Genomic DNA, 17384 nt, shown 5'->3' with positions numbered 1-17384 from the left:
ATCCAAATATGTCAGCTAACAGATTGTCTATTTCCTACGGTTCAGTATGGGTTGTGCCATCCACAAACAGCTCTGTGCTTAGTTGTATATTCCCAATATCACTTTGTAATTATTTAAAAAATGATTTTTGACAACACTTCCAAATACAACCTTGGATATGCATCCCATGCCATACAGTGGAAGTCTTCACACAGTCATACAACTCTACCTATTTCACATAATTACATCAATTGCACATAATATACAATTATGTTCTTCATGGAAAGCTTTGTGTGAACAGCCCTGATACCATGTATGGACACGTTATGAATAAAGTATATGTGGTTCATGCAGAATACTTACTGACACAAATGATGACAGTCACACAATACCGCTGGGGACCACCTCAGTGATCCTTGTAAATAGCAATAGAATTGTACATGCAATGAATTCACCAAGGTTGCAATTAACTCTGGACTACTTGTTTGTGTTTATAACAGCATTGCAACATGCGAATGAAACAAGATGTTTGTGCCCATGTAATTGGTATGACATTATATTGATATATCTCACAGAGCATTTGATGATAGTAGGTATACACATGCACACCTGTGCCATATTGCAAGTGTCACTGTGATGGTTGAATGACAACTAGGTAGAATGTTGGTATAGCCCACTGCAAAAACACAAGCCTTAGAAAGGAAACAATATACATAGCTTCATCACGTCAACAGTTCTCAGGAGGCATATTACTGCAGCTGTTATGTAAGGAATATATAATCACACAGCAGTGGCCATCAGTACAATTCTTGAAATCACAAATTGGAATACACTGTTGTAGGGCTACCATGCATCCACACCTCAACATAGCATAGGTGAATGATGGCAACATTGACATATTTAATCTTCATAGAGTTATAGGACATTACTAGGCTAACAGCCAATATCACAAAAAATTCTAGCCATCATAACGTCATTTAAACAAAACATTTCTAAACCTATATGATGGAAGATAGTAAGAACGTGTGCATATGTATGTATGTTTGATTGTATTACTTACTAACTCTGTCCATGTATGTATGTGACCTTTGGACCACCCATGGCAGAATTAGCAATCATACATCCAATGGTCTAGCACTGGCTGCAGCTGGTCATGAAAGTACTCAGCTTCACAATGTGTGCATGCATCTTTGAGATGATGACATCCTCCAATCATCTGCAGAAAGGTTGTTATGTTGACAGAGTGGAAAGGGGATTGTTGGATTCTTGATGTTATTTTAAAGACTCACCAGAGTGGGAGTCAAATTAAAAGAGACTCAAAAGATTATACAATGACTGCAATACACCACCAACCACATACACAGCAGTTGAATGAGTTGATATTTGAACATTAAACCTGTAGAGGTATAAAAACTGAATTCCATACAATGTAAGAATAAGACCAACATATATGTCTGACTTTATAGAAACTAATAGCAACATTGTATGCTGAGAAGTTTCTGCTTGGAGGATTGTTTGACATAGATGTGGAGTCACATCTTAGTATAAACTTGTTTCCAAAGATGAACACACACTCATGTTGACTGGAGTGAGATTAGATTCCCTGCATAGCTATCTACAGTACACAATACTTAACACAAACACCACAGCACAAGTCTACCTTGCATAGTGTAAGGTAGCACTTTATATCAGATGACATCATCAGTGTCCGGTGAAAAGAATGTAGTAGAAGTGTCTCACATGCTGTTCTAAAATGGTCTCCAGAATGCAAACTAACTGAACACAAACACACACGCCAGATGACCACAGTGAGACTAGAACCCCCTACCTAACTATCCACAGAACACAGTACTTAACACAAGCACCACAGCACAAGTCTGGATTTCATTGTGTCAGGCAACACTTTATAGCAGATGACATCATCAGTGTCTGGTAAGAACAAGATGTTAGGAGGGCTGTATGAGCTTGCTCTTTAGTCATGTACAAATGTAAAACTGTTTTTCTCAGTGACATCTGAGTGATGTCAGTAGAACACAGACTCGTGTTGTTCTAACTATGCACATACACAAGTTGACAGCAGTAAAATTAGAACCCCTACCTAACCAGTTGCGCAAGCTAGAAAACACAGTACTTAACACAAGCGCCATGGAACAAGTCTAAGTTTTATACTGTTGCAGAACACTTTGTAGCAGATGCCATCATTAGTGTATGTCTTGGAGAAGATTTTGGGAGACTTGTATGAAATAGCTGTGTAGGCATGTACAAGTGCAAAACATTTTGTTCTCCATGGGACTTCATTGCTGACAGCAGGATACAGACTCATGCACTTTTGACTACTCACACGTAAACTTCCACAAACAGGTTGAATGCAATGAGATTAGAACTCTTATCTAACCAATTAGACAAGCTAGAGAGAACAGTACTTAACACAAGTGCTATGGCACAAGTTTTTTTTTCAGAAAACTTTCTAGTAGATGACATCATCAGTGCATGTTTGAGAAAAGATATTGGGAGGCCTGCAAGAAATGGCTGTGTAGGCATGTACGACTGTAAAAAATTTTGTTCCCCATGAGACTTGATTGCTTACAGTAGGATACAGACTTAGAGTCTTCTGACAATACATATACACACTTACACATACAGACAGACACATACATACACAATTTGACTATGGTGGTAATTGAATCCCTACCTAACTATTTTGATTGCATCTGCAGAACACAGCAGTTAATATTTTAGACATCATCAAAGTCTGATTTTTTTCCCTGTCATTATGATCTTTATAGATGATGACATTATCATCATTATATGATGCAGGTAACATATCTTGGTATTAGGCTGGTGTGCATAGTGTGGACTTTTGAATTTCTGTTTTGGTTCCAATGTGCAGATAGACTTCAAAAGACAGCTTCTTAAAGTATGTGCAATAAGCTGTCAGGCGTGCATGTTGCAGAAATGAGACATACATGCACCTGTTTCTCAATATATTGTGTACATTATACACTTTCAGTCACACATGAGCACACCACACACATGCACACACACAAACATACACACACACACACACACACACACACACACACACACACACACACACACACACACACACACACACACACACACACACACACACACACACACACACACACACACACACACACACACACACACACACACACACACACACACACACACACATTTTATGATAAGCATGGATGCAAGTATTGATATAGATGTGTATATATTGTGATGAATTGATGTCTACAGTAAGACATGTATAAGACAATCTCACAATCTCAGTGTCTTTTCTAACACCTTTCTTGAATTAGCAATTGTGACATAGGCAAATTTACATTTATCCAAAAGTAATCAAAATGTATTAACAAATTAACATTAACAAACATTATACATCACATATATTACTAAATATCATATAACCCAAGCAACATTACATACATTTTTCAATCCCTGCCTTTTTGTTTAAAAACAGGAAACATCTTTATCAAACCATCACTTACAACATAAGCAATCATACATTTATATAAATGAAAGCAAACCACACCAACACAATCCTAGATGCAAGCATTTTGCATCACAAACCATACTGACGCACTTCCAGTTGCAAACATTATACATCACTTACAATCTACCCAATCATTTGCAGTCAAATATTACATAGCTCATTTAAGTCCTGCTTTCTTTTAAACTTCATTCCTCCCCTGTATGTATTGTTCCCACAATTCCCATTTTTTCCTGTGCAGTTTGCTCCTACCCTTTTCTAAAGATGTCAATTCCAGTTATTTAATCTATGTTATTATCTTCACTACTTCTAATATAGTTGGTTTAAATCTTGATTTCCATTTTTTAGTAATTGCTTTTTTGGCAGCCACCATAATTAGATACAACAAGGTCTTATCATGTCTAGGCAATTCTTATACTGTATCATAGCTCAAAAAAATCATCTCCCTCATCACACCAATCTGCCAACACAGCATCTCTGACAGTACATCCCTTACAGTATCCTTAAAGTCCGCCAACCCACCTCACTCCCAGAAAATATGTTCCTAAGTACCTCTTTCTTCCCCGTCACACCTCCAACATTTGCTGTCTACCTGAGGAAAAATTCGCTGAAGTTTACCAGAATCGCAATGTCTTTTGTCAGTATAAAGCTTTAAACAATGTACCAATGTAGGTGTGCTATTTATTTTTGTAGTATAGTTGATATTTGACCTAGTACTGGCATATCCATTTTCAAGTGGATTAGTGCCGGACATATATGAGTCTAGAGTAAATATGTGTTCAGTCAATAACAAGTTCCTTCTCTATGGTTGTGTTTTTAAATGGCTTTTGATGGGATGAAGAATAACTGGGCAATAAGCATAGTAATACATGCTAAACACCTCTTTACATAATGCACTGCTGAGCAACTGGTTTGCACTAATGATGGGAAAGTGTTTGCACATGAGAGATTCACATTTATCGAATACAACTTGAACTTGAGAAGTAGTTATGCATATATGATATGGGAGAAATAGCTGACAGATACTATGGTGTTCAAACTGTAGTTTGTATAGCAAATGTTGTATCATAACGTTTATGACATTAAGAACTGTTGCTATTACCTTCCCCGTTTGTTTGGAATTAAGTGACAAGCAAACATGGTTCACTGCTTAAATGGGAAACTAGTGATATGTATATTTGTTTGCCTTCCTTTGCATGTGAAAATGAGGTAGATGGGAAAGTGGTGAAAAGGGGGGCAAGCTGGGGAAAGAACAAAGGGGAAGCAATACAGCAATTTGCAGGAGAGTATTAGGAAAGAACCATAGCTATCCATTTCTTCAATAGAGTAGTATGAACATGGATAGAAAATTGGATGTATTTGTACTGTGACCACAACACAACATGCAATTATGTTGTATAGCCAATTGGATTAAATCAAGTGTATCAAGAAGACACATGTCTGAAGTGGATAGCTATGTATGTGACAATTGTTTTTGTGGGACAGATGCTCAGTTTTTATTTTATTGCAAAAAAGAGAAATGTTGGGTAAGGGATGTAGGAATGTAAGGGTCAAGTAAATAGGGTAGGTGAGGAAGCAGATGCAAACAGGACAAACAAGACAGACACAAGGATGGTAAGGGACAGAAAAGGTTAAGGAACACTATGATTGGGGATAGGGAGGGGGACATTGGAGGCACATGGCCTTCAAGCATGGGGAAAGTGAAAATCCAGCCAGAACTGTCATCACTGTCCCCTTCTTTGGCTTCCTGTTGGATTGCTTGAAGTTGTGGTTTTCTCTGAATTCCCACAAGCAACTTCTCCAGACAGCTGAGGCATGTACCACTGCTACTTTCCAAGACCTCATGCACTATGCCTGACAGCTCTTGGCTTGTGACAAATCTGCACATCCATCAAACTACTCCCGGAAGGTACCACTGCATCAGCTACTGTTGTAATGCTACCTGATGTTGACTGCCTAGGTAGTGCAGTAGCTGTATAGAGGCAGTACTGGCCAGTTTCATCCCAGATGTGCTGGATGTTGGTGCATCAGTCATTGGATGGTGGCAGGCTGAGTCACAGTAGTTGTCCATGGGATACTCCACCACTGGCCCTGTAATCACAGAGCCTCAATCCACATGACTAGTACCAGTGGAGGATGTACATTGGGAGGATGACAGGTACACATACAGTATTTCCAGATGTAGCTCTCTGCATCAAGTGCAATTTCCCTTAAGTGCACATAGAGACCACAGTCAGTCTGGGGCTGGTTTTTCTCCAGATCCCCAGTACAATTCCCCACTGACACAGCTATAGAGTTGAGATCTCAGCTAGTGACCAAGCCAAGACCTCCAGCACCCTCTCTGTCCAACCAGTGCTTCATGTCCCTGCCCATGTAGCTGACAAACACACTCTTGGAGATTTGTTTAATACACACAAACACAGACATACACACACACACACACACACACACACACACACACACACACACACACACACACACGAGAAAGGCTGGCACAGGTTTATTAGCTATTCCCCATTGTGCCCAGACTATAAGGTAGTTATCATTGCCACCAGTGAACTCTTTATCAGCTATTTTAAGGCCTTTAACAAAGGGTGTCCAGTCTTACTGTGTAATGTTACTGTCAATACAAATAATAGTTTAACCAAGCGCAAGGCTATTAGGAGTGGCCCACAGTATCACCATATAAATATGCAAGTACTCTCAGAACTTAAATATGTCTAGACAGACCAGCCACAATGAAAGGTTTAAATATATATAATAATAAAAGAACATTACAATACTAAATATACCTTTACAGAAACATCAGAGCTCAAAATCATGGGAAATTTTCAAAAAGAACTTTGCAGGACAGTCTCAAATAAAGAAAGAAAAACATCTACATTAAGCCTTACTATATTCCTGACTATATCTAAAATAATTACTATATCCTGATACATTACTTAATTAGAGCAGCAAGGCAGATGTGGTCAATATATCCTCTAGCTGATGTTTTCAAGTCAAAGATAGAATAGAAAATGCTTAGTCTCTCTTACAGAGTTCTTAAATTAATATCTCAAATATTACTGCTGGGATAGCTTGCAGAATGACATAATTTCTTGCCATCTGACTCTATCCCCAGGTAAACCCCCCACTGCTAAAAGCTAGCAGTATTTAGCATCTACCTGTGAAAATATATACACAAGGGGTTTCCCTCAAGAATTTTGCAAATCATGGAAGTCATAAAACAATAAAACACTTCCAAGACAATACAGAAAACTTCTCAGCACAGACATTGGGTATGTTGTTGCACTGAAACTGAATGATAATATCTTTTTATGGCCCAGCCATAAAGTATTTTAATTTTAGTTATTTTTTTCTGAAGGTTTGCAAGTTAACCTTCTGTATTCCAGTTTCCATTGTTAAAATGTATACATTTAAAGAGTTACAATAGTGTATGTACATTTCTGTTCTTTTCCAGTAGGGTACAATGTGGTTACATTTTTAAGCTCAGTACTTCACAAACTCTTTTCAGCACACAATTCTGTACCAGCAGTTTGATATACACACAACATATAATTCTAATACAGTTGTAAATGAAGCATCTTACACAAATCATTTTTATATTCATCAGTGACATATAATTATTTACAAAATTCCAGATGGCTGTGCTGGCAGTTTCTTCCTTTGTCACACTTCTAAACAAATCATGTCAATATTCACAAATGACATATAATTATTTACAAAATTCCAGATAGCTGGGATGGTAGTATCCCCCTTTGTCACAGGCCTACCTTCCTGTGATGGAAATCATTTGTTGGCTGTCAGAGAATTATGACATCAGAATGGTGTGATAACGCATATAAAAATAAAAAGAGAGACAAGGGGTGGGGTAAGAGAAAAAAAAAAAGGAAAAAGATAATTAGAACCATTATATGTCACATGCAGTAACATAGTACAATAAAATATATTTTTACTTTTACATTAACTGTACTTTTTAAAAATTCAAAATAGGACTGAGAATTGTTCCAAATAATCCTTGCAATATGCTTTTAAACATAAATCCGATTGAGTTAACAACATGGCATTTATTGCAATTTTGTTGAAATTAATATTAAATTTTGTTTTATGAGTATAGGTTCATAGGTTCATAGGTAGGTACTGGGCTATCTGCCCGAAGGCATATATTAGCCCAGCCATGTTGCGCAGTATTCACCGCCCATTTGGTTAGTTCCCTAGGCCCTTGATCTAGCAGCTAGTACCCTTGGCCCCTATCTAGTAGAGCTGTTGGTATGATCCCTGGTGTGAACTTTCTGTTACAAATCCACTCGTCAAGGTTCCTCTTGAAGAGTAATAATAAGGGACTTGTAGAGCTGTTGGTATGATCCCTGGTGTGAACTTTCTGTTACAAATCCACTCGTCAAGGTTCCTCTTGAAGAGTAATAGTAAGGGGCTCTGTCTTATGTAGATCAGGACCTTGTTCCATAGCAAGCAAAGTCTTTGCGAAGGGAATCTATCCCTCCAGCATGTTCTATTCATTGTTGTGCTGAGGTTTATATCCCTAGAGCGTGTAGCTCAAGTAGATTTGGTTTTGCTAAGATGGAGCATGTTCAACAGTTCTGGGTTGGACATGGCTCTGTATGTTAGACAGAGATCGCTTCTGAGAAGGCGGTATGCAACAGAGAAAAGCCTTCGTTTTTTCAATTGTGCTGCATAGGGCAACTGTTTGAGGTCAGTAATCCTCTTAGTGAGGTACCTCTGTGGTCTCTCCAGCTGCTGGAGATACCTAGCCAGGTACATTCCAATTGGTGCATTGTACTCAATAATGGGTCTGATGAGGGAAGAGTAGAGGGGCACCACTACATCCTTAGATCTTGATGCAAACCCTTTTGTGATCAGATGGGTCACATAGAAGGATTTTCTAACCACCTTGGCAACATGGTTATCAAAGGAAAGCTGACTATCTACTTGGGTCCCTAGAGCCCTTATTAGTATTTGTTACTTATGGGATTTGAACCCACAACATCTGAATGCACTATTACACTGGATTTCTGCACTACAGAGTAAAGCATTTATGTTTGCTTTTACAGTTAAGATAGGCATGCTTAATTTACTAGTAATGCATGGAAGAGCAATGATTTTAGTAAAATAATGTTAACTTGTGCTGCATACATTCCCCTTGCTTCTTTGAGTCTTTCTAAGCATTCAGCATGGGCTTCCCTGTTCAATGAAATCTCCTAAGCTGCTGAAAAATAAATGAGGAGATAAAAAGAGAAAAACATTATGCATATCACTCTTGGCTATCTACAGCTGCCCATATCAGTTAAAGTATCTTTATTTGTATACTTACACAGCTGTGGATGTCAGCATTTTTAAACTCATCCAGCAACTAGTAGTGTTCCTCCTGCTTGTGCCATTTCTGGTTATTGTAATGATGTCTGCCTTGCTCCCCACTGTATGGAATGCCAGTCACAGTGGAGACAGCCTTGGTTAAACTGCTCCAAGCCTCCAATTTATACTGAGTTGTGGCATAGTCCACCTGCAGCAGCCTACTGCTAGAGTGCTTTACAAGGAGTGCAATGAATATTATGGACTCCTCTATGCCCCATCTTTGCACCCTGAAATGGGCACCATTCTTGCCAGCCCCTGCTAGGTATGCACAGGTCATCTAACAACAGTTAAAGTGTCTTTCTGCCAATTTGTGATATCACGTTTTATGTCCAGTGCACAAACTTGCACAACCATGCCAATCACATTTGCACAATGGTACATGGGGACTGACATTGACTGACTGACTAACATTGACAAACAGAAAGGAAGACAGTTTATGAAATAGGAAGGGTAATGTGACAATTGTCATTAATTTATGGCTTGACTGTTGCTATACCTGTTAATTGAGTTGAGTATTAAGACATGAATTGGAGGTATATGTTTTAACACTTGACACATACTTTGTTAGACCTTACACACTGATAAAAGTAATTTGTAAAATGAAAGATTCAAACCTACATAAAACAGAGAATACATAGGTGCTTTTCCTCATTGCCACAGAAGTGCTTGTCAGACATATTTATTAATTATATAGACACAATACAGAGTGAATGATGCTATAGTTAACAATGTATGTGTGTGACCTGACAAGGTCCTGGTTTATGCATACTCGTGTGTGAAGCTGGAGTAATGTGGGACAATATACTGGAAATGCATACACTTATATTACTTTCAGGTTAAATTTCTGAGCTCTGGGTCAGCCCACACAATACATTTTGTTTTTCAACTGTATGTTATGTGAGTTGTGTAGATGGCTATCAGTAAAGTATGAAGTCCATCCCAGGGCAGAAGAATATATTTTTTTAAAAATGACAAAAGCACACTGACACCCAGTTCCTGAAAAAAAAATTAATTACAGAAATATAATTGTCAGGATACCTTGAGTCACATATATATTTCATATGATATCAACTGCTATGCATAGTTATTGTTATATAAATTTATCTTTATATCATTGATTTTTATATAAATTTAAGTGGAACAGCATTAATAAGAGTTGGAGTACACTGGATTAGAACACTGGCTTGTCTGTATTGGGTTTATTGCCTGACACCTGTTTCCACAGGGAAAGGTCCATAGTGCTGACTTGCATGCAATACTGCTTACCATGTTTGTGCGCAGGAAGGTAGAAGAAGTAACAATTTTTCATTTCTTGAAGTTGCAATGTATCTTTTTAGTCTGCAGGTGTTCTGTATCTGCAGGTGTTGTATATAAGAGTGTTGACCGCCACCCATCAGCACTTAGAGTGTTTGTACAAGGGAAGGCAAAATAAGTAACACTGTATCTTTTTTTGTCTGCAGCCATAAGGCATATTTTCACACATCTGAGCAACATGCAAATAAGCCAGGCAAAGACAAAAAATAGATTTTCTTTCTAAAAAAATTTAAAGTCATTTATGCTTAAAAATAATGTGGGACTCAATGTATTTACAAGGTGTGCTACACACACAGTTGATTTACAGCTGTAATTTATGCTATCCGTATCATCCAAGCTGATATTACATTTTAAATACTGATGTGTTTCACCATGCGTGCACTAAGCCATGCAACCTGCAAATATTAATATTTAAAAAAAATAAGAAACATTTTAACACATGTTAAATAATTTTACAGAGCTCTGTATTTAAACTGTCAAATTAATAAAACTACAAAACACAGTGGGAATGTGTTTTCTCTTTTCCACAGATACAGCTTTGCAGCAGAAAAGCAAATCATGTATACAAGCAATTCCCATTTCTTCTACAGTATTAACAGGACATATACTTGTACAGTCTCTGCTGGTTGAACATGTATGGCTTACATATTTAGTGCAATGAGTGATCACACATTTGAAAATAGCTTTACACAAATGCAGTTCTTTCTAATTTTTTGTATTGTATTCATTCTTTCCTTATCTTTGCTGAAATATCAGACATGCATTCTATAGTGTATTTTGTATCATTCTCCTTTAAATGTATTATAAAAAGTACATGTCAGTGAAAAACATTTCTCAGCACATGTAGGAGAGCTTGTCTACTATTGAACATAAATGATAAATATGTGCTGTTTAGTTCCATTTAAAAGCTGCTCAAGTTACTTCTACACTTTTAAGAGTACTTTGAGTGACACATCCACTGCAGGAAAGGAGTCTGAATTGCTGTTGTGTCATCCTTCTGTCTCCCACTACTCATTCACAGTTGTAATCCATTAGAATCTAACAGTGTTTTAGAGCCTACACTATGTTTGCATGTGCTATACAGTCAGAAGTTTTGTACTCCACATTTCTAATGAGTTCACACCCTCATTTACATCTTCCCCATGCTCAGAGGGCTGAATCTACACTATAAAAAGGTAACCATGTAGCTAGGGAACTTCAAGGTGAGGACACTTCTGCATTTGGACAAAAAAGAAGATTGCTATTCCTTTTGATTTATCTGCAGAGACGGCTTCTAATTTTGCTAAGGTATGCTTGCATTTCTTTAAGTACATTCTAAATTTTGTAACGTGTTACAGAGCAATTTATATATCCAGTAAAAAATGAAACATTTATCTGTATGCACTTTTTATACTTATAGTTCACTGTTGGCAGGGATTTACATTTTTCAGATAGATGAGTCATTAACTTTCATCACAAGTGTTATTGTTAAAATTGTTATTTTACAATAGTGTGTGTTATTGCAGAGAAATGTGATATACATGTCACTGACACAGGTGTTATACTTCAGATATGACCCATCACCACATTCAAAGGATTGGTGAACACAATGAGAGGTGACTGGTACTCATAAATTGACCTTTCTGTTGTAAATATGTACATATTCTGATAATTATGTTGAGAGCATATATACCAATTTAATTATGGGATATTCCCAGTTTGCACAAAACTTCATCTATTAATTGTTTTAGGGGTTGGGGAGCCACTTACCATTTGTGTGTTTCCAGAACAAAAGTATGTTTCAAGTGCTTTTCCCTTGAAAATGTGTAGGCATCCTAATATTTCAGTGGGAAACATAATACATTACTAAAGAAGTATTCCCTAGTTTAGGAAAACATTGGTTTGTGTGTGAGGGTGAGCTGGGACAACTTTGATAGTCCTGTAGTTGCAAGTGTTTTAATTTGGGGTGGACTCTGTGTGATGCTAGCAGTACACATCCATTACATGGGTAAGTAAAGATTGTGAGTATTGCCTAGCATCAATTTTACTGTATGTATGCATGTGTATAGGATGCGTCAGCATGTGTGCTATCTGTTACCTCTTGGCCAGGGCAAGGGCATATTGTGCATGCATACATCTACCTACACCCACAATAGCTAGCTGTTCCCTCCTGAGTCATCACCTGCATCTGGCTGTGCTGACCTTGGCAGTGGTGGAGGGACATTTGGCCCTTCCCCTTGGTGTTCACATACAGACTGTGAGTTAGGAATGTTTTCTGTGGCTCTTGGGAAAGGAATGCTTCACGATTCTGAGTCCTATGGCATCTATAATTATCATAATACCTCTGGCCAGACTCCACATGAGAAAGATACAATGGTATCTGAAGTCTTTCTCGTATCTCTTAACCTCTTAGAGAAACAAATCTGAACAAATCCATAAACAATGGATGAACAAAGACCACAAAAAGAGACATTGTTTTAACATATTGCTCTTGCAAACTTAGAAAGTTGATAGAATAACAGGTTTTGCATTAGCATGAATTTTCTGAAGGGTATAAAGTCTGAAACTCAAATGTCTGTTATTATTTTCTGATTTCAGTCTTCATTGATTTGCCAGTGGTTTTCCAGAAAACCATAATTTTATGAGAACCATGCCAAAAACATGAGGCAAAATATGAACTTTCTGTGAAAATCTGGACAGCTGAGTGACCTTTTTGGTCCCAGCACCAACACCTATTATCTTTTCAGATTCCAGTTCTAGGATGTGTGGTGGAGAAATCAGATACTCTGAATCCAGGTCTCTCCCTCTCCCCTGCTGCTTCAAAACAGTCAGTCACAACAGAAACCTGGTACTTTGCATCAGGATCAGTGTTAAGGGGGATAAATGTGCAAAGCATCTGGGACAACAATGACAGACAAAAGCACACAAATGTAAAAGAGATGCTTGCCTTTATCAAGACACTCAACTGTCTAAATCATCTTTGGTCTCCATGACCACTTCAAGTTGTTATGGACAATACCACAGTGATGTGGCACATAAACAAGCAAAGGACAACCAGGTCTTACCCCTATGCATAATAGCCATGTTATCACAGGATATAGCTTTACAACAGGATCTCACTCTACTTCCTACATTCTATCAGAGCAAAATTATGTGGCAGAGAAGCTGGGTAGGAGAAAACCAGACCCTCATGGATAGAAACTAAATCAGGGGGTCTTCCAAGATGTAGTAGAACAACAAAAAAACACTGGAACACATGAACTGCTAGCCCAGACCAAGAAAAATTTAATGAAACGCAAGTCGAAACACTTTTGCCTTCAGGCTTAGTACAGAAAAGCTGTATCAACAAACTCATTTATATAGTGATGTCATAATTAATTGCACATGCTTTTGACATTCAACAAGCAAAGATTTTAAAGAGACAGTACTATTTAAGCCTGGCAATATATGTGCAGCTAGGCGCAAAATCCAATAAAATTCATCAAATTCAGTCTGATGTACAGTATTTCTGCCATGACCTGAACTATTAGTAACACATAAAATCAAAAACTTTAAAATGTGAGCAGAACCTTTTACTTTTTGGTGTCTAAAAAGAGAACTAGTAATAACTTTTCTTTTTATGTCAGATAGATGTTTACTAATACAATCTTTAAATTTCTGATTTGTTTTGCCCACATAGAATACAGTGCATTTTTGACATAAGGCAAGATAAACTGCATTACTGGTATTACAGTTACCATAATCATATAACTTAAATGCTACAGAAGTGACTGGATGTTTAAAGAGGTTACAGCTTAGAACATACTGGCAGAACCTGCACCTACCATTTACTACCCTTCTTCTTAGAATGGTCTAACTTAACCATTCTTTGCCCTTTATAGCATAGCTTGTTTTTCATATTCTGACTTCTGTTATGGCTAAAGGCTGGCATATCAGAAAGCACTTGATTAAGTTCAAGAACATCTCTTAGAATATGCCAATACATCTTAATAATATCTTTAACATCATTGGTGCTGGCATTGTAAGTAAGCATGCATGTAATCCTAGAAAGTCTATTAACTAAATTCATATTTATAGTGACAGATTTAGCAAATGTGGGCCTAGTTTTAGTTTTTTTTAGTTTTAGTTTGAGGTAATGAAATAACGTCATAGTGGGCATCCTTTAACTTACTATTTTTGTAACCTTTGTCTTTAAAGTCAGAAAAAAGCATCATTAAGCTGCATAATCATAGGGCCGGATTCATGAAGGCTTGCACGGAGTCTAAGAGTAGAATAAGACTCCATCCAGCCAACATGTCTGCCGACTGATCCAGGAACAACTGGCAGGGGGCGTGCAAGAGAGTTTCTAAAACGACTATTGCACGGACAGTGTTAGTTTATGCAAATTACCTCATTTGCTGCTGAATGCTATGCAAATGAGGTAAATTTGTGATCCAGGATACACTAACCTGTCCGAGTAAGAGTAGTGTTATTTTCAGAAATGTACTCAGTTGGCAAGTGAGTACCGTTCTGCAAATAGCAAAACGGAGCAATGACAGCTCCAAATAAAGGATGCATCCAGTTGAGGAAGCATGCTAATGGCCAAATATATGGCCATTGGCATTTTTATGTGTTGCAAAATAATAAAAAATATTTTTTTTCCCTCAATCTCCGATGTTTAAGCATAGTGCAGCGCCGCGCAAACGTGTGGCGCACTAAAAACCAGAAAAACAAAAAATTAAAGCCACAAATAGGGATTTAATTCAAAATATTCATCTGCCATGCAAGTGAATGGCAGGCTGAAGACAACATGGCTACTGAGTAGTGGTTGCTAAGGGGGGAAGCTCAGTCTGAGAGATGTAACCAAGCATTAGTAGGCAATCCTACGCAAATGAGTATAAGGATAGTGAATCCCAATTTTCCCTGCTATGTGAACCATGTCCCTAGAGTGTAAGAGTAGGATAAGGGGAGTAACAGAGTAGAAGATGGATGACATCATGAGCGGGTATGTATCAAAAACACTGTAAGCTTATTGGAGAAGAGTGGCATGTGTTTGCTGTGAGTTACTCAGGACTAGAAGAGGCGTGTCTACAGTTGTCTAAACTGAAACCCAGAAACCGAAGGTGTATACTGTGGCTATCACTAAAGTTTCTTGCAAAGCTGCTTACACTGTGTGCGCACGTGTGCACGCATGTAAACCCGTCTAAGCCTGTGTGTGTGTGTGTGTGTGTGTGTGTGTGTGTGTGTGTGTGTGTGCCCGTGTAAGCCTGTGTAAGGCTGTCTAAGCCTGTTTACACGGATGTGCACCCGCCTAAGCATGTGTAAGCTTGTGTAAGCCTGTGTGCACGCGTGTGCACCTGTCTAAGCCTGTGTAAGCCTGTGTGCATGCGGGTGTGCTTGTGTGTGCATGTTTGCACTTGTTAGCGTGGCGCTGCCCCCTGTGGAAACAGAAAGGGAAAAGGAAGGAAAAGAAGTAGTAGGACTAGCAGAGCTACCAGGTGAAATCAATCAGAATCAGTCAATTAAACAGGCAGTACACTAGCCCAGCCCAGTCCAGCACTTAAAACTCTGCAAACAACATTCCCCCATGTTTTTCTCAGAAACACTGCAACACTGCAGTTAACAAAGAGAAGTGAAAACTTAAAAAGCTTAAACTGAGACATAAAAATGTTAGGGGCTGCCATTTGCTGTTATAAGGCAACATGTGCAAGATGCTGAGGGTGGTGCCACTGCAAATGCTGCTGAGCAACCCACAGTGAGGAGACGGAGAAGAGTGTACAGACCCAGGTTAACCTACCAGGGGCTACATGAGCTGGAGATAGTGGAGCACTATAGAGTGGACAGAGAGCTCCTGCAGCAAACTGTGGAGCTGTGCAGGCCACGCCTCACACACAGAACCAACAGAGGGGAACCCATCCCAGTGGAAACCAAGGTATGTGTTGGCCTAAGAATACTGGCAACAGGTACATTCCACAGACCAACTGGTGATATGATGGGGATTTCACAGGCATTGGCATCAAGGGTACTGCACCAGTTCCTGAATGCCATGTCAGCACATGTTGGTGATCATGTATATTTCCCCAATTCCCATGAGGTATTGGCCAGCAATATGCAACTCTTCCAGTTAATAGCGGAATACCCTGAGGTAGTGGGTGCAATTGACTGCACGCACATACACATCAAAGCACCAGCTGGTGAGCGGGTTAGGGCCTACATCAACCGCAAGGGCTTCCACTCCATCAACTGCCAGGTTGTGTGTGATGCCCAGGGCATAATACTGAATGTGTGTGCTGGTTGCCCTGGAAGCTACCATGATTCCCATATCTGGCATCTGACACAGCTGTACCAGATATTTGCCAATGGGGACATACCTGACGGTCACCTAGTGGGGGATGCTGGATACGCACTGGAGCCATGGCTGATGACACCCATCAGAAATGCACACACACCTGAACAAGAACTCCATAATGAGGCACACACACAAACACGAAATGTAATTGAGCATTTGTTTGGGATGCTCAAGTCATGGTTCTGGTGCCTGGACACATCTGGTGGAGTCTTGCAGTACTCACCAACTACATGTACCCAAATTGTCATGGTATGTGCCATGCTACACAATATGATCCTACGAAAACAGCTGCAGCAGGAACAGCATGGGGCAGGGCCAAACAGCCCCCCACCATTGCCAAGGCCTGCACGGGCACAGCGTGACTCATAGGAGAACAACCTGAGCCTGTCCCAGTAGGCAGAAAGATGTGTGCCCAGTATGCCTTGGCCTTGGCAAAGAGGCAATGCATAGCACATACCCTGGCTCAGTAGGAACCCTGGAAATGATACCTCTTTCTGACTTGCACATAAAATAAAAGAGATGCCTAACTTGACACTACCTGTTTCCAAACATGTGTAGGGAGTGTAGTATGTGCATCTGACATAGGAAGCCCTGCAGCACCACCTGAGGCATGATTGTCATGTTTTAAGCAATATAAAGCAGTGCTAAGCAGCTTTCACCAATATCTAGTAGATGTAAACAAAATTGCTCGTGCAATGTTGGGCAAGGTCAGGGAAAGCTGAGCAAAGTCAGTTAAACATGCTCATATCTGCTTTACTGTTTCTTAAGAAGTCTGGTCTGGCCAGCATGAAAATAAAAAGCAGTGACAGGGCTTGAATCCAGGATACTGTGCACTATAGTCATAGTACTGAACCACTAAGCCATGATAGCATTTCAGTGGCACAGACACAGCAG

This window comes from Protopterus annectens, chromosome 3.part0, assembly GCF_019279795.1.
Source record: "Protopterus annectens isolate FY-2018-M chromosome 3.part0, PAN1.0, whole genome shotgun sequence".
In the NCBI taxonomy this organism is placed as follows: domain Eukaryota; kingdom Metazoa; phylum Chordata; order Ceratodontiformes; family Protopteridae; genus Protopterus; species Protopterus annectens.
The sequence above is the reverse complement of the archived record's forward strand: the minus strand, read 5'-3'. Positions refer to the sequence as shown.